This window comes from Zootermopsis nevadensis, unplaced genomic scaffold (genome assembly GCF_977971745.1).
Source record: "Zootermopsis nevadensis isolate Lab colony 2312 unplaced genomic scaffold, Znev_1.0 Znev_ptg000012l, whole genome shotgun sequence".
In the NCBI taxonomy this organism is placed as follows: Eukaryota; Metazoa; Arthropoda; class Insecta; order Blattodea; family Termopsidae; genus Zootermopsis; species Zootermopsis nevadensis.
Window position 1 is genome coordinate 6,292,554 of NW_028259144.1, and position 24,604 is coordinate 6,317,157.

Consider the following 24,604-nt stretch of genomic DNA (forward strand, 5'->3'; position numbering starts at 1 on the left):
TTGTTACTGTCATTTATTTCACTTCTAAAAATTGTTTATTTCTAACTGAAAGCCGAGTAGATGTATCTTTCCAGTGGCACGATCGCGTTGTCGAAAAACTGACTGAATGTACACGCGATGTTTTAAATAAGTTTAGTGAGCATTTGTTGTGTGTACATTTAACATGTGGAAAATCTGGTATGTTGACTCCATCGTACTTTCCCCGCTAAAATAACTGAAAGTCATATATTTTACTAGAGTAGAGTTGGATGGCATTTACAGATAGTCGATATTTTCGTAATAGAGGTTACATGTACCCAACTAACTCCCTTGGTGTAACCGTCGTTATATATCATAAGCTTTGGTCATGTGAGGTATTAATATTCATTTTATGTGAGAAGAGTTTTCTGTTGATTGCGATAACCGAACAGGCCGATGCTCGTCCCCGAGGGACGCGTATTCGAATCCTGCTTCTGATATGGATGCATGACAGTCTTCCGTGTTTTCTTGAAATATACAGAGTTTTGCGATGGACCCATTCCCCATCCAAGATTGTCTGATACATTAATTTATAGACAGGATTGTACACCATTTTGCTAAGAGAAAAAATAAATAAATGTGGTTTCACTGAGACTCTGATGTCTTTTGTTTTAGAATTCCAGTAACTTAGTAATTTTTAGGTGTTAAAGTATGTCTCCGTAAGTGTGGATTATATTAAAATATTTGTTTTTTATCGCAATTGATAATTTAAAATAAATTAATTGTTTTACTAAGAATTGTTTTTTACGAAACGATGAATTAACAGAAGCGGAAATGCTTTTGTCCAGCGGATTAAATGTTTTCATGTGTGGTTTTGTATTTTTATGCCTCAGTAGATTTCATGTTCGGTTGCTGCCGTTACGAATCTATTATTCCAAGTTCTAACCTACTGTTGTGAAGCTAATCGCACTAAATAGCGTGTACCAGGGTTTCTCAAACCGCAACCGGCAGGCCGTGTGTGGCCGTCGTGTTTTATTATCGGCCCGTTTGCATTTTTACAATAATGTGGTATTCCGTATGATGTAAAATGGTTGCCTGGTATCAGAACACACGCTTAGTTAATGTCGTCAGGATCCCGCGGTAACTACCGCTGTGAGCAACTTTCAGGTTAATGAAGAACGTCAGAGCAGGAAGTACACCGCGTCTTAGCTGATGAACGCTTGGAGGAATGATGAATGCGAATCGCAACAACGGAAATTAAACTTAATTCTGAAAGATTAATCAATCAAATGCTGTGGCAGACATCTCATTGATGACTGAAATTGATTAAAAACAATTAATTAATTAGTATCGGCCTGTTTAAACCACTTCGAAATATTAAAAAATTAATATTATAAATAAATTCGTACGTATTTAAGTTAATTATCCTATTTTATAAACTGTTGGTTAACGATGAATTTTAAATGAACGGCTTCGCTGTTTTCTGACGTATCAGGTACCACACTGAACCACTAAAGTAAGACAGATACTCTTGTTATCTTTCAAAAAGCTATTTATGGCTTTACAACAATATAATTTTTCTTGGATAAAATCGAGCATGGTAAAGGCTGTAATTTATATATTGATTCCAGATACTTGTTAGTCTGATTTGGTTAATTTATTTGGTCGTTTCTCCCTTGATGTGAACATCGCTATTTCTGGCTGTCTGCACTGTTCTGAATTAGACAGCCTTCAGTACAAAGATTGTTCAGCAGACTTAAAACCACAGTTTTGGGGATGCGGATGATTTTGGAAATACAGAGGAATCTTTGCTCGGTGTAACATCAGTCTGACACATGCGACAAGGGACCCTTTAACTGACTGTGACCATGTCTCATTAGTTAGACGACGCTTTGTCTAGAACACCAAAGTTTCCTTCTTCTCTCATCCACCCTACGTCATTGATGTTTCGATTGTAGTAGAGGATATTCCATCTGCAGGAGACCTAAATGGTAACTGTACTAAACATATGGACAAGTTTTTTTTTGTTGAGAATTTCCCCTGGGGAAATCAACTGGTTATATTTGCTGCTTCTATCTAGACCCATCTTCGTTGATAGAAGTCTGCAGTTTGATGTAGCTTTTACCAGTGGTAAAGCCATGTAATTTCCATTTTCTGCCAGTATTCTTGTGATGTAGGTTTTGTAGTGAGTCAGATGTTTTATAAATATTTAGAAGATTAATTAATTCAGTAATGTTGTTCCCTTTATTCGTGATAATCTCTTCAAGTTGAGAAGAATCATCCTCTTTAATTTTCTTGCATGTACTGTAGATGACCTATTTGCACCTGCCGCTTGCTAGTTGTTTACTCCTTTCAGGCGTTGAATACACAGTACCTCAGTAGCAGGGTCAAAAGGCCAAAGCCTAAACATGGTCGCGCTTTATAAATTACATTATATGTAATTTAGTAAAATATAACACTTCAGCCAGAGTACGTGCTTTGATTTTTATATTATAATCGTGCAAATTTTCGTAGATAAATTCAGAATAGTTTACCAAACTTGTGAGGACCGTTTAATGTCTAAGCGGGAAGTGAATGTTAACAGTCAATAATTCCGCGGCTTCATATGATTTTTAGAGTAAACATCGATTATTTCCTTAAACAGCATCGAGTTAATCTTCGTAATGGTTGTTTTCTTTGCGGTACGGATTGGATTTTTAAACATTATTAAGAGGATCATCGTTTTCATATGATTTTTAGAGTAAACAGCGATTATTTCCCTAAACAGCATCGAGTTAATCTTCGTAATGGTTGTGTTTTCTTTGCGGTACGGATTGGATTTTTATATATTATTAAGAGGATCGTCGGCTTAAGAGATTTAAGAAATCGCTGTTACTGAAACGACATCTCATCATCAAGATTTTGGACATTACATTCATTTCTTAACTTCGCAGCGTCTTTATTTAAGTTTCACTTTAATATTATCCTTCCTCTCACTTATATGCTTTAAAAGTTTTCCCTGTGCGTTCTACATGTTTCACTCACTTGATGCAGTGAGAAACTGCAAACAGCCCATACGTAGGAATTGGTATGGCAGCGTGAAATGTTGACTGCAATGCGATTTTCCTCCCTGACTCCCGTCACTGTTTCTGGTCCTCATTTCTGCGCCTGTGCCATCCTTCACGTCGTCTTCCTGCTGCGGTTCACGTCTTCATCTGAAACGAGCCGCGGAGGGGTGGAGAGAACTGGAGGTGAAATTTTCTTCGCCTCTCCGTGTCTGAGGTAATGAGCCCAATTTGCGGGGTGTGCAGAAATTACGCTAGGGTAAGAACAGATCAAAGTCTCAACTGATCCACCAGACATTACGATACCTCAATTAGTGACATCCCACATCCATACCGCAGATCCTCTAAAGCGGATCTTGGGTCACGTGAAAGGAATAAGCTTAATTCTTTTGTTTCTGTCTACTTTCACATCTCCATAGTTTATTCTGACAAACATCATTTGTAAATTGCCCGTCCAGTGGATTATAACAGATAATCTGTCACTTGGATCGAAGAACATATACGAGGTGCGATCGGAAAGTTTCCAGACTGTGTCAATAGAGGGCGAACCGGATGTAGTACGAGCTTCTGCCGCTAGGGGGTGCGGCCTACATTCATAGTGAATCAGTGTGCCAGCCGGCATCATCGAATTAGCATTTGTTTCTTAGTTACGGGCGTTTTGGTAGTGCATTACACCGACCCTCCTGCGATTTCGGAATGGCGGATTTTCATGAACAAAGAGTGTGCATCAAATTTTGCCAAAGACTCGCCAAAACGGCTACGGAAACCTATGAAATGCTAAAGCAAGCATTTGGGGAGTCCGCAATGGGTCGTGCACAAACTTTTGTGTGGCATTCACGTTTTAAAAATGGCCGAACCTCTGTCGATGATGACGAGCGTTCTGGACGACCATCTTCAAGCACAACGCCCGAAAATGTTACGAAGATTCGGCAGGCCATTCACGAAGATCGACGTCGTACCATCAACGACTTGTGCGACATTGTTGGGATAGGCTATGGGACCTGTCAGCTGATTCTAAAGGAAGAACTCCACATGCGACGCATCCTGTCTGAGGACCAGAAGCAGAATCGACTTCTCGTTTGTCAGGAGCTCAAAGATCTTGCAAGAACCGACCCCAACTTCCTTTCTAAGCTCCGTGTGACTTCTTCCTCTTCCCAAAGATGAAAATTCAGCTAAAGGGAAGGAGATTTGAGACGATAGAAGAGATTCAGGCAGAATCGCAGATGGTGCTTGACAGGCTGACAAAGAAAGATTTCGAGGGATGCTTCCAGGCTTGGCAGCGGCGCTGGGATCGTTGTGTTCACTCCCAGGGGAACTACTTCGAGGGTGATGGATGAATTTAATACCTGAGATAAGTGTACGGGTTTTTATAGGCGCAGTCTGGAAACCTTTCGATCGCACCTCGTACAGTGAACATAGTGCAAACACGTTTATTAGCAGTGTTTTTATTTAAGTATTTCCAGGTTAACTGGGGTAAAATATAGTGGTAACACTTTTAGAATCTTACGTTAAACTCTGGATGTGTGTGTGTGCCCGAAGACTTACAGAAATCGTTACTGTGCTATCGTTACAGTTTCTCTGTTTAAAGTAACGGAATTATTTTTAGGCGCGTTTTTCACGAAAATTTGCCAGGCTTCTGACGTATTATAAACATTTTCATACGCCAAAGTTATATAATGACGAACGCTCTAGAATTGTTACGTTATGTGTACGTCTCCTAACTTATCTGCTCTAATAAGTTTACTTCCGATGGTTGGATGTTCACGATGTTATGTTAACTCGTATTAATTTGTACTGATATGATGGTTGTTTCACACTTCTGTGTGGAAGTCATATTTCGTTTATGAAAAGCTGTTGGGAAATAGAATATAATAGTTTCAATCTACAAGCCACACAGAATTATCGTTAAATAAACAACGAAAGATACATCATTAACCCTTCAACTTATTAGTTTGCTCGTTTGCGCGTTCATTTGCTTTGAGTTGTGAGTCGCATTTGCCGTAGCTGTGAACTCTCACAATAAAAGGAATCCTTGTCTGTGCCGCGGCATCATTTAACAAGTGCTAATTAATTCGTCTTTGTAATGGACTGCTACCAACAACTGCGTATTGCTGGTATGACGCAGTTGGAATCACTAGAAGTCTGAATTGGCTGAAAGTAAACGGGGCGATCCAACCTAGAGGCTGTCCAGACGATGGAGGCAGCAAGCATCTCTGAAACGTCCCTGAACTTCTGCTAGACACGGCTCAACAACCCAGAAAACATAATTTTATACTCGCTGCCGCTAGAATATTAAATGACGTTTAAATAACTTAAGAATTACATAGCCATTTGACAAGAATTTAGCAATTAGTGCAGCTTCGTAGGGTAATCGAATAAGCATCTCTACTGAGTTTTTAAACAGTCCGCAGTCTGTCCCGCGTTTTAGACTAACGCTTCGATATTAGACGTCTGGAATGAAGTAGCCGGGCGCAATGCAGTATTCAGAACACTCCAGTACAATAACACGGTTAGTCACTTTGGTCTCGACTTGGTACACATTTTTCCTGTCACGACTTCTGCTTTGAATCGAAGCCGGGTTTTGTAAGTGGAATGCCGTGTAGAGGTCAGAGGAGGAATGTCAGTCAGTTGGCTGACCGCAAGACAGTCGTAGAGCGCACTGCCTTTTTCTTGGTTCTCCAACACCTGACGACCACACTTGAAAGATGCAGAGGACTCTGAATGTATTGGTATTGAAGAAGAAAATACACGAATAACCAACCTAAGAGTACTATATAATGCAAATGTATAAAAGTTTTGAGGCCGAATATGTAGAAGTTGGTGATGTAATGTGAAGTTTACCTAACTTTTGTGTCCGTGGAGTTACGCGATGTTAGGTCAACCGTTCTACTCCGACTCCAGTTGGAAACTTTATTTCCTAAAAGTGTTTGAGGTGTGAGGGCTAGTATCGATCCTTTCTGTCACCATCGATGCTTTTTCCAATTTCCGATTCCATCTTCGAGAGAGTTCTATCTTAAGATCTTCGTAAAACCGTAGTGACATTAGGAGCAAAGTTGCATTAAGCGACTGTCTCATTTTAACAGTATTTCTTAGGCATGATATTGTATATCTGTAAGATATAATAACTTCTTTCTGAAGAAATTTCTTTCGTTACAGGCCACTAACACTTCCTTCCACGTACTTTCTAGTATATAATGTATTAATAATTTTAATATTCGACTGTATATAGTGTGAGCTACTGTCAGCGTCCATGAGCCGGGATAGCTCAGTCAGTATAGTGACTAGCTACGGGCTGGACGACCGGGGTTCGATCCCCGACGGGGGCAGAGGATTTTTCCTCTAGCCTCTGCGTCCAGACCGGCTCTGGGGCCCACCCAGCCTCCTCTACAATGGGTACCGGGGGTCCTTTCCCGGGGGTAAAGCCGGCCGGGGCGTGATGCTGACCACTCACCCCCATCTAGTGCCGAGGTCAAGGAAGAGAGGAGCTATACCTCCACTCACCCCAAACGCCTGCATGGCGTATAGTGGGACAAACTTTACTTTACTGTCAGCGTCCAGATAGGTTTATTCTACGTTGTAGCGTCATGTAGTCTGGTAGAAGTTTACCGACGTTTAAGAGGCTTTTGCTTGCTGCAGAGGTTATTACTGTAGCAAGAAGCTCAGAAGCGTCGAATTTCTACTACCAGAGTACATGAGGCAACAACCCAGAAGAGATGCTACATTTATAATCACCGCCGTCAGAACCTCAAACTTCACCTGCTGATAGCGTTGTTGAATAATGCACAAAAAAATTAAGTTTCCTAAGAGGGAATTTTAATTTTCACCAGTTTTCTAGAACTGTCTCTTTAATTAGTTACTTTAATCTCGTTTCCACATGCAGTTTAATCTACACTCCGCAGTGGTTTTTGTGACAATATTCTGAGGCACAGGTGTTGCTTTACGCTAATGTTCCTTCATTGCAGTCATATTCAGTGTCTATGTGTAAGAAAAGCAAATCTCCTATCGAAACACTAATTGGTAGCGTGTTACCAATGCGAGGAAATCCGAACTATATGTTTGGCGTATAAACGCTGTGTTTCCTTTCCATTTGTGACGTTTACTTGGAATGCTGTTCTCTGCAAGTCCCAAGACGTGACCCGCTGCTGAATATTCCATTGTTCACGTGGTGTGTTTTCAGAGAAAAGCTGTAACAGTGTTAGATGTTTGTGTACGACATTAGATATTCATCACTATGCAAATTGGCTACAGGATTGTAATGGAGGCTGATCTCTGGGCGTCACACCCCGCCCTGTGTAATGAGACAAAAATCGAGGCTAGGAACTGACTTGAAAAAGCTCTGCAGATGAATATCTGGACTTACGAGTAAGAAGTAACAGGTGTCTGGAGAAAATTACATAAAAAGGAGCTTCGTTTCTTATTCTTTTATGAATATTAGTCGTATGAACTACAGAAGGATAAGACATGTTGAAATAGTATCGGACGTGGTAAAAATGAGAAATACATGGAAATGTTTGACTGTAAGTCACGAATGAAGGAGACCACATGGGATTTAAGCATATATGGAAGATTAATACTGCAATTTATTTTAGAGGAATAGGGTGCGAACTATTGATTTTGCTTAGTTAATGCTGTATATGGTCTAGTGTCTGACTTCTATGAACGCGGTAGTTTTGATAAAACTTTAAATTACTGAAATATGGAAGTTAATTGGTTCTCACATCTGACAGTATGAAGATGCCACAGAGTGTGGTAGAAGTTTACCGACATTTCAGAGGTACGTCCTGCATCCATCATCAGAGCTCGTTCTGATGATGGAGGCAGCATGAACCTCTGAAACGTCGGAAAACTTCTACCAGACTACATGTTGAAACAACCCATAAGCCAGTCATCTTCTTTTGGAAGTACTGATCCTCTAAACATCTGTCAGTTCCTGGATTCTGGCTATTCACGACAGGCATAATTATGGAGAGAAAATGATGTACATACACGGGCATTATGACTATTAATCCTCAAACCCACCCAGAAAGTGACCACATGGAGATAAATCTGTTTCAATAATTTGCAAATACATAACATAGTACATATTATAAGCCGTGAAGTAGTCAGAATATTGGATTTCCTATTCATTCGAGGCGTGAACTGCATAGAAACAGCTCATTTTCAGTATCTTCGTAATATAACACTTCCATTACGCTTTAATAAATGTATTCATGAAACTCCTGTTTAAACAATAGATGACAAAGAGTTTTCTCACCGGATATTATTTACACTTTGCGCACAAACCCAACTCAAGCCATCACAAATTACATTATCAGTTAATACCAGAAGCTGTAGTTCCCTCGCTAGTACTCCAGTTGCATGATTTTATATTCGCAATGTCTTTCAAACCCTAATTTGAATAGATCCCACTTTACTTTAACAACAGCAAATAATAATAACAAGAAGACAAAACAGATAGAACCATTCCAAATAACAAACATGATATTATAATCCGAAACAGAATCGGAACTTGCCTCTTAATTGACATAGCAATACCAACTGACAGAAATGTGATTAAGAAGAACGCGGAGAAGATCTTGAAATACAAGGATCTTCTCATTGAAATACAGCGAATGTGGAAAGTGAAAGCAAAAGTAATCCCAATAATTATAAGAGCAGCTGGAACTGTCTCCAAGACACTCAGGAAATATTTGGCCAACATCTCGGGTGAACACGACATCAGGGAACTTCAGAAAACCGCCATTCTAGGATTATCATCATACATTATTCGAAAGACGCTGTCGTAAAATATAAAGTCATCCCTCACAATAAAACTATATAATACATGCAAAAGTATTAAAAACAAAATGTATTTCGGAAATAGCTGCTGCACTGTGTACCTCAGGGGTAAAGTTTGTCTCGGGTACATAGAAGTAAATACCACGCGAAATGGTGAATAGATGTAATAACAACAACATTGTGACTGAGTGGTTAGTAATTCTGCTTCGTATTCGGGAAATACCGAATTTAAGTCCAAGCTCGGTGTCCGACTTTCCTCACTGGGGTTTTTCTTTGTTCCTTCGAGGAATTGTCCGTGCAGTTCCCTTAAACTACCACGACCACTTCCCTCCATAACACTTCCAACTCATTGTTTGTTAACCACCCTATTATTCGACGCTAAACAGTCTGAGCTATTTGACTGCGTCGTTAAGTAAACAATTAATTCAATTCAATTCATCAACAACATAAAAATAATGGTATTCCTGTGTATTCTTGATTTCTTGTAGCCAATAAAGAATTTTTCAAATAGAGACATCTGAAGAATATTATTTTCTTATAACGTACTAATATACCCCGCCGAATGTTGAATTTAGCCAGAAAGTGTGAAATGTTCTAAGCGTTACTTTAATTTCTGCACGATGATGGAGTTATCTAGTTTTGAAACCTATCTTTTTTTACTTGTGAAGAAAACCGTGAGGTTTTGCGGATAAGGCTATTACATAATCTGTTTCAAAGTGGCAAAGTGGGGAAGAAGCGTGGCCTATCATGGTTGTGTCCTCAAGTGATTGATGAACGAGATGGTTTACAAAAACACGCTCAGTGAACTGAAGGGTGAATTCCAACCCACGTGATGGATGGTAAAAAAATGCTGTCGCCTACTAATTACTTACGCGTCCTGTTTGCATATGTTGAGACTCCTCCACTTCAGATGAAATTTCTAAAGGTAAACACTCGTCTTTACATAAGTTACTAGTGGAAAAGGCCTTTTGAAATTAAACGGGGAACGATTTCTCTCGTAACTTCATCCCTTATCCCCTTTCTTCCTTCTTTTTGTCTTCTTCCGTTGTTTCTCTCGTGTCCTATTTCATCTCCTACCATCCTAGGACAACAATTATAAATTTCAGACGCACTACGTTACTTCAAGATTTCCGCAGTCTATATTAAACCTAAGCCACGGTGGTCTAGCGGTTAGAACGCTGGTCTTGTAATCCTGGGGTCTCGAGTTCGATTCCCGGCGGTGCCCGAATTTATAACTTGTGTTGGGCAAGGCCGTGGTCTAGGCAACACGGAGTTTTCCTCCGGGGGCTTCCCCGGTTTCTCCGTGACATCCCAACAATTACTCCATTCACACACACAGAAGAAGGCAATGGCAAATCACTTCTGGATCATCTGCCAAGAACGTATATGAACAGGTCCCAGTCCGAGAAAAGGATGGAAGGATCCTGTTCATATGGACCTGTCGTCAGACAGAACACTAAATAAATAAAATAAAATATTAAACCTACTTCTAAAAGCTGCCTGATGTAGCAGCACATGTAAATTAGAACATTTCGCTGTCTAACGTTACTGAAAACGTCTTTGCTTCTACGAAAATAAAGTAATCAAATACAAAACTTGGTTTTATATAATGTACATTAATGTTTAACAGCGTCTAATAACTGATGGTCACTGTAGCTTACATAAAGTAATCTTAGCATTTATGGCAGGTGATTGTCATTCTTGTATTTTATTTAAAAATCTTGATTTCGATTCTGAGCCAGGGAGACAAGTCATAGCCTTCTTCAGCCCTTAGAAGGAACTTTACATATACAAACGTCTGTGGCCTGTTTTAATGCAGTATCCTAGCATTGCCTCTATGGGTTTTTGAAGAACAGAAAGGCCAAATAATCGAATCCAAGTTCTCCTTAATAAAAACAGGAGTGATATCCTGTCATTGATATTTTCTGTCTATGTAATCAGCAAGTTTTAACAGCTTCCACGCTACGTCCGAAAGTCTTTCTTGGAATCACTGACTTTTCATATAGAATATCTTCGTTTTGTGTTTGTGAAAATCCAGTACAGTTGAAAAATTAATTGCCCGTGGCTGTTCAACAGTGGAAATCATAATTGTCTGTAGAAATACACTAAGAGAAGACTGTTTTTGTAAATAAACCCAGCATTGAAGGATCCTAATAACTTATATTTCTTCTTCTTTATTACGCCGTCTCCTTTATAGGAGGTTGGCGACATAGTATGAACAGGATCCTTCCATCCTTTTCTCGGACTGGGACCTGTTCATATACGTTCTTGGCAGATGATCCAGAAGTGGTTTGCCATTGCCTTCTTCTGTGTGTGAATGGAGTAATTGTTGGGATGCCACGGAGAAACCGGGGAAGCCCCCGGAGGAAAACTCCGTGTTGCCTAGACCACGGCCTTGCCCAACACAAGTTATAAATTCGGGCACCGCCGGGAATCGAACCTCGGGATCCCAGGATTACAAGGCCAGCGTTCTAATAACTTGTCAAGTGCGTTTATTTCCATCGTGGGTGACTGCCTGTTGCTTGCGCGTCATCTAGCATTTGGTTCTCGCAGTTTCACATGGAATAAAAAGAGACGCTTGGCCAAGTGGAATCCACGGCTTTTCCACTGTCGGAATCTTTGAGAGTTGAAAGCAAGGAATAGGGAGTGAAATTTTGTAAGTACGGTACGTATTTGATGTCTGAGTTTGTTTTTAGGCTGGTTGCACTCTGACAGTTGGCTGTTGTTTCTCTGAATGAAAACGACAGATCAGAATGGGAAGGGATTTGCGACCAGACAACGTAAGAAGCAGTCAGAAATGTGTGAGGTTGTGCAAATAGAGGCGACATTGCACGTCGTAATTCTCTAGAACATGACGGTTCACAAGCGATTATAATCCTTTGTGTTAACAGAAATACGAAAGGTGGAGAAGAGAGGGAAGAGGAATTTCTCTTATTTCTTTCCCTCGCCATTCTTTCTATTTCTCTATCTTTCATTTTCCTGTCTTCTTTTGTTTATTTATTTTGCTTTCTTTTTATTTACGTATTACTGTCTTTATAACGAGAGAGAAAAAATAAAAGAAGAATGTTTTTCTTTGTTTGTTTCTTTTATACATTTTTATTCCCTTATTCTTAGTATTTCCTTTCTTGTTTCTGCATTTCTTTCAAACACAAATTTTCCCAATACGTTCCTTATCACATAGCCAAAAATATACGTATTTTCGGAACAATGAAGTTATTGTAGAATAAAAAAGAAGATTCTTATGATTTGAGTTCAATTCGTAAAGTAATCAAGAATATCCATTTCAGTATCTGGTTCGACGTCGGGCGGTCGATTTCCGACAGAGACAGAATTTTGGTCACCACGTCCAGACTGTCTCGGGGACCACACAGTTTTCCATCTAGTGGATTACGTGGGTTCTTTTCTAGAGTTAAAATGTCCCGCTGCTACAAGCTGAGTAATCGCTTCCGTCTAATACTGAGGTTAGAATGTGACCCTTATGTGCCCCCACGGCACAGCCCCAACTTAAATTAACTGACTCCATGGAATGGAGTCCTTGAGAAACTGTTCGTCGCTCAGATTAATGTTATGGGGTACCTGAACATTAATAAAAGTATTTTGGAATACCAGAGACTTCGCTAATCATTATCAACAGTTAAACATTGAATCTTTGCAGATAATAAAGAATGTAAAATTAACATCCCTCAGATGTCTGGTTTATCGTGCAGATAAAGCAGTGGATGCGATTTGAAGAGTAATGGCTGAACCTCAAGCCCTGTCGCTGATACGCAAATGTCATATTCTCTGTGATGTATTCTGTCCCCAGGCATCATACCGTTTTACAGATCTGTCTCCGTTATTGAAAGTAGGAGCTATATTTTATTACCCCATCTATTTGTGTGTGGCGCGGTATAAATCTTCTTTGAGGGCATAAACAAACTTCCATTACGCTAGTGTTTATGTTTCACAGAATTACCCCCCTCTCAACGTCACCCTTTACGGTCTTATGCGAAGTCTTTCTATAAGGCGAAGCCAGAAAATATGTTTGCAGTATTTAATAACAGTTAGTCAACTCCTTGTTTACGTATGTTGATTGACTAACTTCTCCTTTAAAAGCGTGAAGCATAAATAATTATAACTTTGACGCTGGAAAAATTGGTTTATGGAACTAAGATTTCGATACCTGTTTAACTATTTTCTCTGTGACTGTATTTCAGTTATATTCGATTCTCGGTAGATAAGAAACATTTATGAAAATCGCTGTCTTGTGGGATGTTGCGCCGTAGAAGCTTACCGACGTTTCAGAGTTATTTGCTGCTTTCATCATCAGAGGTTATCCCCTTGATTATGGAGGCAGTAAGCGTCTCTGAAACGTCGATAATATACTAGACTAAACGACGCAACATCCCAGAAGAACCTGAAATTTTACTAAAGAATTTCTCTTCGTCATCACATACAAATACAATCCTTCCCGTCACCTTTCTACCTCTCGGGTTATTTTCTCTAAGAGTAAATCGACCGGATCCTGAAGCAGAGGACGTCTGTCTATCTACTAGTGACACCTGAAATTCATGAAGGTTTTACCTTCAAGCCACAGTAAGTCTTAATAAAGTGACAGGCTATGTTTGGACTACTAGTTTGACATTCACCCGGTATCCTGTCCAATAGCATAAGGCTGCTTTATGCCCAGAAATAATGTGGCTAAAGCATAGTGTCGAAATCTAGAATGCGTGGAGCTTTATCCCCTTTCGAAATCTACTTTATTTCTTAAAATGACGTGAATTTCGGCATTGAAATGGTTATTAGGACATTGAGATTGGCGGTTTAGGCAATCCAGTGGGATTAAATAGAAATATTGATAGAATTCCATTGTATATTTATATTATACGCATTTCATATTTTAACACTTTACACGAAAGTTTATTCTGCTTAATATGTATTCCATATTCCTCTGCATGGTATTTATTAGTCCGTATTTCCGATAAGTTCATTCGTATTCTTAACTGTGCGTTAAAATTTCGTTGGTGAAAGTTAGTGTTTATTTGAAATGGGCTATCACAGACAGAATAAATAAGAACAAAGGACAGACATGGAACGTGTCCAGAAAACTTGGAGACATCTTAGGATAGCGATTTTTCTCCCGCTAAAACTTAAAAAAGGAAGTATTTTTTCTAACAAGCTTATAAGACAACTTTTCCTTCAACTGTGGCTCTCGTCATATAGAACGTCTCTCTTTAACCAAGACGTCTTCCTCTGGACAGTGCAAACTGTTATGAACAACTGGAGACAATTTATAAAAAGAATTTATTGCGCCAGATGACCTTACACAACCGTGTGCCAGACGAGTAGTTTCCGCTGTATTCCTCCGTAGTTTATCCTGGTAATGAAAAATGTCCTCCAAAATGTTGACTTACAGCAGGAAGAAGATTGTGGGGGGCAGAACACACGGTTGTTTGTCATCGGTATCCGCTCTGCATTCGAAACGTGATCTGTCCACTCTGAACGTTTCGCCGGAATCTTTACAGTTTTTTGTAGCTTCTACATACTGGTATTTACTTCTGTAGTTGAGTCCTCTATACAGACGACTCTGTCCATCTAACACTTTGTTTTGGCGGACCACAGTCTATTATAATTCGTTTCCCCATCTTGCTATTACTTTGCTACGCATACTTTATTCTTGTAAGTAGAAACATCTCCTTCTCTCTCATATTCCTACGTATATCTTACTAGTTTTATTATTTTATTCACACCTAGGCATTACTAATTATTTGATAGGTTTAAATATAGAAGAAGGTCAAGTTTGTCTTCATGCAACCTAATAGAAACGTTAGACAGATTCTTATTTTATTTCAGGCAGCTGAAAGTGTGTGATGTCTTCTTATGAATCCTTAGTAGTAAGAGTTAAACACTATTCTTTACTATGTAATACTCTTTTGTCAGTAAGGCTCGATGCACACGAGCGAGTTATTTTCGCGAGCTCGCCGCGTCATTTTCTCGCGCGTTTTAGCAGTACATGTGAAGCAATGGAGCAATGCACACTATGGCAGTGACGCCGCGAGTTCGCCGCGAGGACGCGGCGAGTAATTTGCGCTCGCCGACCACTGCTGCTTCGCAGCGAGTTCGCCGATCGCCGCGAAGCAGCAGACTGTGTGAAAGCATTGGGCAGTGCACACGTGCTTCGCAACCCTCGCAACTGCTCAGAGTCACAACCAGCATTTCTAGAGGTATTGCAAGCCTCATCGCAGAATCTTTACTTTTGTTGGATGCATCCAGTTTTGCTGCTTTGACTTTATACTCATACGACAATAATTATGAAATTTACTTTCATCTTCTCTTAAATCTATAAACATTGTCACGAACGCCCCTTTTAACAGCCGTGAACTAACCAACGGGTGTGTCCAATACTTCCTATTCCTTAAAATATATAATAAAATTCAGGTCAATACACAAAACTTTATTTGGATGTTAAAATTTAAATGTTAAAATTTTAAATTTTAAATTTGCGCCATTCATCACTATAAGGATGTTACATTAGAGCACTTTCATTCATTTCACAACATGTTTCGATGTAATACATCATCTTCAGGTGTTGTTTTTTAAAAATATTTTATATTATAATGCATGCCTTTCAATATATTCAATTCAATATATACGAGGGTCGCTCATTAAGTAATGCCCCACATTTTTTCCCTCAGAACATATTTATTCAAGATGGCTCAAATTTAGTGACAATATAAATCAATGTTTCCTTTACACATACTATTTTTCCACATAGTCCCCATCAACTTGTACGGTTTTACGCCAGCGTGGAACAAGTGCATGCATGCCTTGCCGGTACCAGCTCTTGTCCTGTGCACGTAGCCATGTCCTCACTGCTTGAATAACGCTCTCGTCATCTTCAAATCTTGTTCCGCGGATAGCATCTTTAAGTGGCCCAAAGAGATGGAGTCGGAGGGTGGATGGGGCAGCACCGTTCAACCAAATTTGGTGATTTCTTCCCGGGTTCTCAGACTTGTGTGAGGGCGTGCATTGTCGTGCAGGAGCAAAATTTCTGCTGGATGCCTGTGAGGCCGAACTCGTCGAAAACGCTTCTTGAGGGTTTTCAGGGTCCTGATGTACGCGTCTGAATTGATGGTCGCACCTCTTGGCATCACATCCACAAGAATGACCCCATCACTGTCCCAAAAGACAGTCATCATGACTTTTCCGGCGGAGGGAGTTGTCTTGAATTTCTTCTTTCTCGGTGATTGAGGATGATGCCACTCCATTGACTGCCTTTTTGTCTCTGGCTCAAAGTGGTGTATCCAGGTTTCGTCACCTGTAATGATCCGGGACAGAAAGACCTCTCCCTCAGCATCAAAACGCTCCAACAATTCAGAAGAAATCGTTTTCCTTTGAATCCTGTGGTCTGCTGTGAGACTTCGTGGAACCCATCTTGCGCACACCTTCGAATATGCGAGAGCCTGGATAATTGCAATCACACTTCCATTGCTGACTGAAAGCTGTTGGGCCAATTGTCGAGTTGTGATGCGCCGATCCTCACGAATAATGGCATCCGCGCGGTTCAACATGTCTGGAGTGGTGGCTGTGGCAGGACGCCCAGAGCGCGGCAGATCACGGAGCTCGGTTTCTTCACTTCCTGAAGCTTTAACTCTCTTAGCCCAGCGACCAACGGTGCTCCTATCGACTGCACAGCTTCCATACACAGCACACAAACGTTTATGAATGTTCACCACCGTTTCTTTTTCAGCAACAAGGAATTCAATTACAGCTCGTTGCTTGTAACGAGAGTCGTTCACAGACGCCATTTTAACAGTTCACTACAGCTCCGCTATCGGTTGGAATCATTTGAAACTCCGTACACGAACGCGGGAAACATCAAATCTCAAGCATGTAAAAGTACACTTTTCTATCTTCATTATTGGCTGAGAAAAAAAAATGTGGGGCATTACTTAATGAGCGACCCTCGTATATTGAAAGGCATGCATTATAATATAAAATAGTTTTAAAAAACAACACCTGAAGATGATGTATTACATCGAAACATGTTGTGAAATGAATGAAAGTGCTCTAATGTAACATCCTTATAGTGATGAATGGCGCAAATTTAAAATTTAAAATTTTAAATTTTAACATTTAAATTTTAACATCCAAATAAAGTTTTGTGTATTGACCTGAATTTTATTATATATTTTAATCAAAAACACAAACATGACGCATGTAAACCTTAAACTTCCTATTCCGTTTTTTAAGGATGTATTCATAAACGAAATAGGCAAAACTACACGTTTTCTTCTGTACACATCCATTTAGGTTGCCATCCAATCTAGTACGGGTGGGAGTTTTTCGGCGAACTCGCAGCGATGACGCTACGTGTGCACTGTCACGGGTTTCCTCGCTGCGAGTTCGCTGCGAGCTCGCGCGACATTTTCTCGCTCGTGTGCATCGAGCCTAAGGAAGATGGGGTTGGAAATGAACGAACAGAAGCTATTTGTGCCTCGACAGCTGACTGCAAGGACAAATCATTGTATTAAGGTACATAATGAAACCTTAGAAAATATTACTGGGATACTTGGACGACCCGCTCTTCAAGTGCCTGAGCACTGCGGGTCCCAGCTTTTCGTTGGCTTTGATCTATTAGACATTCGGTAGGACTCCTTGGACGAGGGATCGGCCCGTCGCAAGGCCTCTACCTGTACACAGGACAGCACAACACAGAAAAACGCGGACAAACATCCATGACTTGAGTGGGATTCGAACCCACGGTCCCATCGACCAAGCGGCACAAGGCCCACGCCTCAGACCGCGCAGCCACTATGGACCCCAAGAAAATATTACATTTAAATATTTTGGAATGAAAGCAATAAATGAAAATTTCATTCATAAAAAATAAATGAAAACTATATTTTGGGAATTCTTGCACCTTGAAATTCAGAAACTCTTGTCTCCCCTTCTCATATTTAAGAACGATATATTTTATGAAAATGTTATTTTGTTTGTTAGTTTGTGTCGGTGTGAAGCTGAACCTGAAATTCTGTGAAGAACATGGGTTAAATATATAAAACATCAGTATGACGTCTACGCTGTTTATATGTAAAGATTTTCGATTAATGACGATAACTGTTAGACTAATGAATGCGTGGGTATAAAACTTTGTATGAACAAAGTTAAAAAGAAATATGAATCATTGTTTTATATGTTGAGAAATCACAAACGTGTCTCAGTAGAAACCTTACATTTATGTCCGAATCATTTAATATGTTTAGATTATGAAATAGTTTACAGATAAACCGAAAAGTAAAATGTGTTTCCATTAATTTATATTTCCTGATAGCCGTGTCATGAAGACTGCAGTCTACACTGAAATGCAGAGTCCCAAGTTCTTCCCAGGCCTCATTATTTCCTTTCGGACATCGACTTAAAATGTAGGCGACATTGCAGTAAACTATAGTCGTTTAGTTTGAAAGATTCACTGACGTTATATAGTCGTATGTCTATCACGGGGCAGGATTCAACTGGCAATGGTAGTAGTAGTAGTACAGCTATCATGTAGAGAACGTGCCCAGGAGCAAATTCTTCTTCGCGACTCCATCCAATCACCCCCCCCCCCCACTTCCCAACCCCAAACCTTTTCAGAATCCAATTTCCAATGTGAATGTGAAGTTGCCGTGTTTCCATTCTATGTCACCTTAGCTCGAACTTCTAACAACGAAGACTTTCATGTGCAGTAGCTGCGTTGCAATAATGCAAGTAATGTTTTCAATCAATGTTTTTGATTGGGTCTGTATAAACGTTGATATGAAACTGTGTTGTTGTTGTTATGGTATAGCCTGAGGACTGGGGAAGCATAAAACAAAAGAAAATGAGAGTATGATATGAAGACGAGGAAGATCATGGTGAAATCCAGGTACTCTTTCGATTAGACTTAGTAATTTCTTAGCTATTGTAGTGAGAAACACGAATTTTGGATCCCTTTCTTCTGGACAAATTTTAAGCATCCTTTGGTTAATAGTAAGACACCAGCACTTCGATTATTTTACTTTAGGAAAAGGGGCGAAATTGTATATAACGAAAATACTCGGCGGCAGCAGCGAGCGAATTACCGGGAAGTGAGTTAGTCACAAGGCAGAAGACAGCTGTCGCGTGCTAGTAAGTGGGTTCCGAGTTACGTGGGACACTGTATTTTAAAGGGACTTGGCAGTGTTGATGCTCCTCACGGCGTTATTGATGAAGAAGCTTCCATCTTTTACCGTGTGCAGATTGGTACTTACTCTACTTACATTCTACCTTTCTGTTTTGCATGAAACACAGATTGCGTATGGATAAAAGTCTTCCAACGTCGTTAGATAATCCGCTGCTCCTTCAAATAAGTCTCACTTGCTACCTAGACTTTACCTATTCATGGCCTAACTCTGAAATAACGAGGTTTACTAACTGGATCTTTTATGTATCAAGCGAATAAATCCTTCTAAAATATGACAAGGTTTGTGAGATGAAAATGACAGTAAGAAGTCAAAATTGCAATTATGAATAATTTAATAGCAGATTAAATTCGGGGAATCCTTGCTAATATTCAGTTCAGAATATTCTGTCTTCCAGTTTGCTAATGCAAAACCTAAAGATTAGGATATACAAAGCTGTAACTTTATGCCTGTTGTTTCAAGGATGTTTGGGAACACGTTTCCTAGGATAATATTTCGACCAAACAGGGATGAAGTAGCAGGAGGCCGGATAAAACTACGTAGGCATATTAAGGAGCTTTATAATACTGACGAAATGTTAGGTTAGGTTTGAAGATAAAAGATGCGGTGAAAGTGGGCGGAGGTACATAAGAATCCTTCGTCCATACCAACAGTTACCCACAGTTCATAGGAAAAGTGAATCTTGTTTTTTAATGAGATCTCTCACCGTAGCATTAAAGGATTAACACTTATAATTATGGACAAAGGAGTACAGCTTCGTAAGACGAGAGCTGAATGAGGGCACAAAAACGAGGAAGCCGACGAAGACGAAATCTGAATATATAAGGGGACGGACGATGGCAAACAAGATTGTGAAAAGGAGGAAGACGTGGCAGAGATTTTTCAAGTCGGCGGAAATCCATCGCATTGAGGCTGAACGCGTGGGCACAGCGCAAAACTTCATCCCCACGTTGTCACTCTGCTCTGACAGACAGACATACGAGGTGCGATCGGAAGGTTTCCAGACTGCGCGTATAAAAACCCGTACACTTATCTCAGGTATTAAATTCATCCATCACCCTCGAAGTAGTTCCCCTGGGAGTGAACACAACGATCCCAGCGCCGCTGCCAAGCCTGGAAGCATCCCTGGAAATCTTTCTAGGCTTGGCAGCGGCGCTGGCATCGTTGTGTTCACTCCCAGGGGAACTACTTCGAGGGTGATGGATGAATTTAATACCTGAGATAAGTGTACGGGTTTTTATACGCGCAGTCTTGAAACTTTCCGATCGCACCTCGTACATACGCACCGCTGCCTGGATGGCGGCTACTCGAAGCATTCGGCAACAAATGGTAACAAGGGAAGAAAGCTCTTGACAAATAATATATTTTATATATTTCTTTCTTTCTTTCCATCGTCATCTTTTCTCTTCTTCCTGTCAGCTTTATTTTTCTTTTCTTCTTATTCTGTAACTTTTTTTTGGTGAAAAGTTGCATTCATTTTGACACTTCGCGGTAACAAAGTTTTTCGTTTTTAATCAATTTGAATGTATATATCTCTGCCTGTCACTGGATGACTGACTGCCTGGTTTATTTGTCGGTAGTGTAAAGTAGAGAGAACTTTATTTATTTTTGCACGCGTATAACGACTTGACAGTTTGTATCAAATGCGAAAACTTTGAGGCCGAGTTCATTTCATTTCGGAGGCGGTGATAAAATTTTTTATATACGGTGACCATATGTCCTTCAGTTATGCTATCCTGTACGTATTTATAGGGTTTATTGACGTAGATCCCAGCGTTCGCTATATAACGTAAAATAAATAATGGATTAAACTGTCAGTATAACAGTATAGTGACAACCAGTCACCTGTAAATTACAGTATTGCCAACTTCCGAGACTCTATTTATGCGTAACGCACGAGTGATCATGTTCGGTAATGACGTCAGATGGCAGAATGTTCTATTATATAAGTGCTTTACCATAGGCAGCCTTTAGAAGTACTGAGAAGTTGAAAAATAGTCGCTGCTGATTTTTCTGATTACTTATGTTGGCATGAGTGGATAAGGTGTTCTAGAAGAAAGCAGTAAATTTGTGACAGATACCTGCAACTGAAATTTAATTTCTAATTTAAACTACTTTCTTCTTCATAAATTCATTTACGTTTGTAATCCTTGTGTGCATTACACAGTGAAATAACGTAATCAGTTTTATTAGGGTTTTTTTTCACTTTTCCTGACTTTTTCTGTCCAGTCTGTGTAATTCTGCGCGTTTTAGTTGTAATGCCAGGCTTTAATGTATCGTGACCTAGACCTGTCTACGTTCATTACGCTTAACAAAATTATGCAAGCGAAAACGCAGTGAAGAAAAATTGTTAAAAGAGTACAGTTTGCTTGTGTTCCTAAATATTAAGTGTTGTTTGCTTTAATATACGTGTTTTAAACATGCATCTTGTCAGCTTTCCTTGTCATATACTCGTGTGCCAGCGTGCGTGGGCTTACTGCTATTGTGTGTGCATAGTTTTTATTCTTCAATGCATATTAATCATAAATAAGAGTAGCAAAAAGTTTCCATAACGTGTACGTAATAACATCGAGGTTATAAATTATGTAGGAAAGAAGAATGTTAATCTGTCTGCGTGGTATAATACATCGTGTGTATTTCATGAGTGGCATATGGGCAGATAAAGTCAGCAAATGAATTTTATCATGCACTTCTCAGCTCTCTATCGTTTGTCTTCTTTCTATAGGGTTGAAAAGGTAAGATACATAAAATTATATTTCATTTGTTGTGTGAGACTTGGGTTCTGAGTTGAAGAGATAGAAACGAAAATAAATTTAAAGGCAAGTTTGTGAAGGTAATATTTGGACTAAGACAGGTTTTAAAAATTAAAACGGATGAAATTATGTTAAAATTTTTTCGTAATATATAAACCTTAAGTAATGACTTTAGATTAAATAAGAGGAGTTTTTACAAATCTTTGGTTTTGAATATTAAATGAAATGAAATGTTAATTAGTAACAAGAAGTTATGGAATACCAAAGAAATTGTGTAATTATGTTTTTCATCACGGAGACTAGGACATTGTAACCTCAAACTTCAAGAAGTAAAATCCTTTTTGGCGGTGTTGGTTTGTGTTTTCGATTAGAATTGGTGTCTGAATGTCAGTGTTTTATGTGTTACCTGTGTGGGTCTCGAAAAAGGCCTTAGGACCTTCTTATCACCCTCACAGAGAAAATAACAGTTTGATGCCATGAAAATTTAGAAATCCTAAATTAGTCACACAGTAAAGCTGTAAGATTAATTTACTTTTTGTTCTTATCGGTTAATTTTAACCTGTACTTAATTTTAAATTTGACAGCTATAGCATTATTTAAACCTGAATCTGTAAGACAGGATCGAATTAGTTTAATGATAGACTTTGGTAGTGATATCTTGTGAACACGGTTATGAATTTTTGGTTTTCGTGGATTCGATAAATGACAGGAAATTTCTTAATTAGCTAAATTACTATAAGCTTTTCAGAAAGGACTCTTTACCTTACAATTTATTGTGGTTGCCACTTTAAATTTTATAAGACTTGTTCCTCGTTTTTCGATTCGTCGTCTTCTATAGCCATTTTGTTACACGTGTGAAGTATTTTTGCTTGTAATGAAAGCACAGGTTCCTTCAGTCGCTCTTAGTCTACATGAGTGAAGGTATTTTGTATAAAAGTGTATGTCTGCTGAAGATTGTGTTAGTACAGGCTTTAGGTTCAGAACATGGTTTTAATATACGTTACGGTACGTATGCGAACACACGAATAAGAAAGACAAGGACGGAAATTATGGCGCGTGCTAACCTGTTTTCCACACCAGCGAATTCTCGCATGTAAGCAGAGAGAAATTTGAACGAGGGATCGAACAATATTACTCTACAGGTTTTTAATTCACCATGCGAAAAGGGGATTTAACTTCGGGAATATATAATATATTCCCTTTTAGTAGAGTGGCACGTTATTATTTATTCAGTTCTGCTTCATATCTGTCGTTTTATGGACTACAGATTGAATTAGAATATGAAACTCGTTAAAAATTGAAAGGTTGAACATATATTTTAAATGTATCTGTGGAGTGGGTTTGGACACGGTCAAGGAGTATAATGCTGCAGATGGAAAGCCTTGTTCACAATGAGCTGATGTTTGTAGCAGGGGAGTTGAGAACATTGCATAATTTATTACATTCAACCACAAAACACCGAGTGGCCCGGACACAAGCTGTACTGATTGAAATTAATAATATTAAGTATAATGTTCAGATTTCTTGTCTGGTGTGTCTTGTACGTGTTAACGAGTGAAGTAGTGGCTGAAGTGGGTTTAGGTAGATCTCGATTAGCAAGAGAAATTACCATGTGAAAGGAACTTCTTGCGCAGGCTCGCAACGGGTTACCTTTAGGCCTCGAGTTGTCTGCAGACAAAAATGGTATAAGTGCTTGCTGTCCTGGTCACATACGTGGTGGTGGTGTTCTAACCTCCCCCACCCATTTCCTGCTATTTTGTAACTCTTAAAAATTTGTGTCACATCCATAAATCCGGACAAATATTGAATTTTGAAGGTTTTATATTACATTTTAACACTAGCAATGAATTTAATTGATTTTCTCATTCTTAGGTTCTTTAATGATGCTTTTTAACTATGAGGGTATATGGCATGAAATTAGCTAGGACGGTGATACGTATCATCAGTAACAATCAGTTATGTGCGTAGATGTGTTCTGGATGCAGCTGGCTCAGGATGTGGTTAATTGTCGCGTTCTAGAGAATATGACAATATTCAATCGGTTTTCATAAAATGTTGGGCTATTTCCATCTCAAAAAGACTGCTGTATGGAGTTATTTAGTTGATACAGCATTCTCTCACCACCAGATATAACAAGTGTACGTATGTATATGTGTATATGTATGTATGTGAAATTTGTGTTGAACCCCGAAGAAATTTCGTTATGCTCTGATGTAATGCCATTGACACTCCTCTGTGATATCGTCAGCAAATGTCGAAGTCTTTGATGGTTAATAATTAAATTTCAGTTTCTGGCTTCACAGAGGAGGAAGCAAATGGAGTCTGGAGTTCTCTGAGTTAGAGAAGCTGTACCAATACCTGAAGCACACGCAGTAATAGTAGACCCTGACTTGCACTGCTAATCCAATATGCAGCGTGCCTAGATTGCGGATAGAACCTGGTAACCCGCTCAATTTCCCTCTGCGTTGGTTAAAAGTATATGTACCTTATTTCTATCGAAAGAAAATGTCGGTTGGACACAGTATATTAACATGTTCCTTGACTTCTTAGGGTTCAGAATAAAACGCCATACAAATTTTATTTTATTTTGAAACTCTCTTTTATATATTTTTCCAACAATTTGCTTTAATGTTTATACGAAATTTACTTATATGGGTGCCATTATAAGGCCTTCTTTTTTTCTCCATTAGATGCAGTTTAGTATACTATTTGTGGTGTCCACTCTTCTTTGTATTTTGTGGGTTTTATACTGCGCCTAAAATGGATGACACTCCACTTAAGCGAGAAAACGGCTGAATTTGCAGATGCCTCTGTATGGGATATTCCTCTCACGAACGTAAGTTCTAGCTGCAGATTTTGCCTTACTTCTATCCAGTAGAATAGTTTAACT

General features: G+C 39.3%; 1 protein-coding gene across 1 annotated transcript in view; it reads left to right on the plus strand.

The window, feature by feature from the left end:
• The window catches only part of Cad87A (cadherin 87A), a 296,199-nt gene that overhangs the window by 166,455 nt on the left and 105,140 nt on the right, over positions 1 to 24,604 (plus strand). The gene's annotated exons all lie outside the window — the stretch shown is intronic.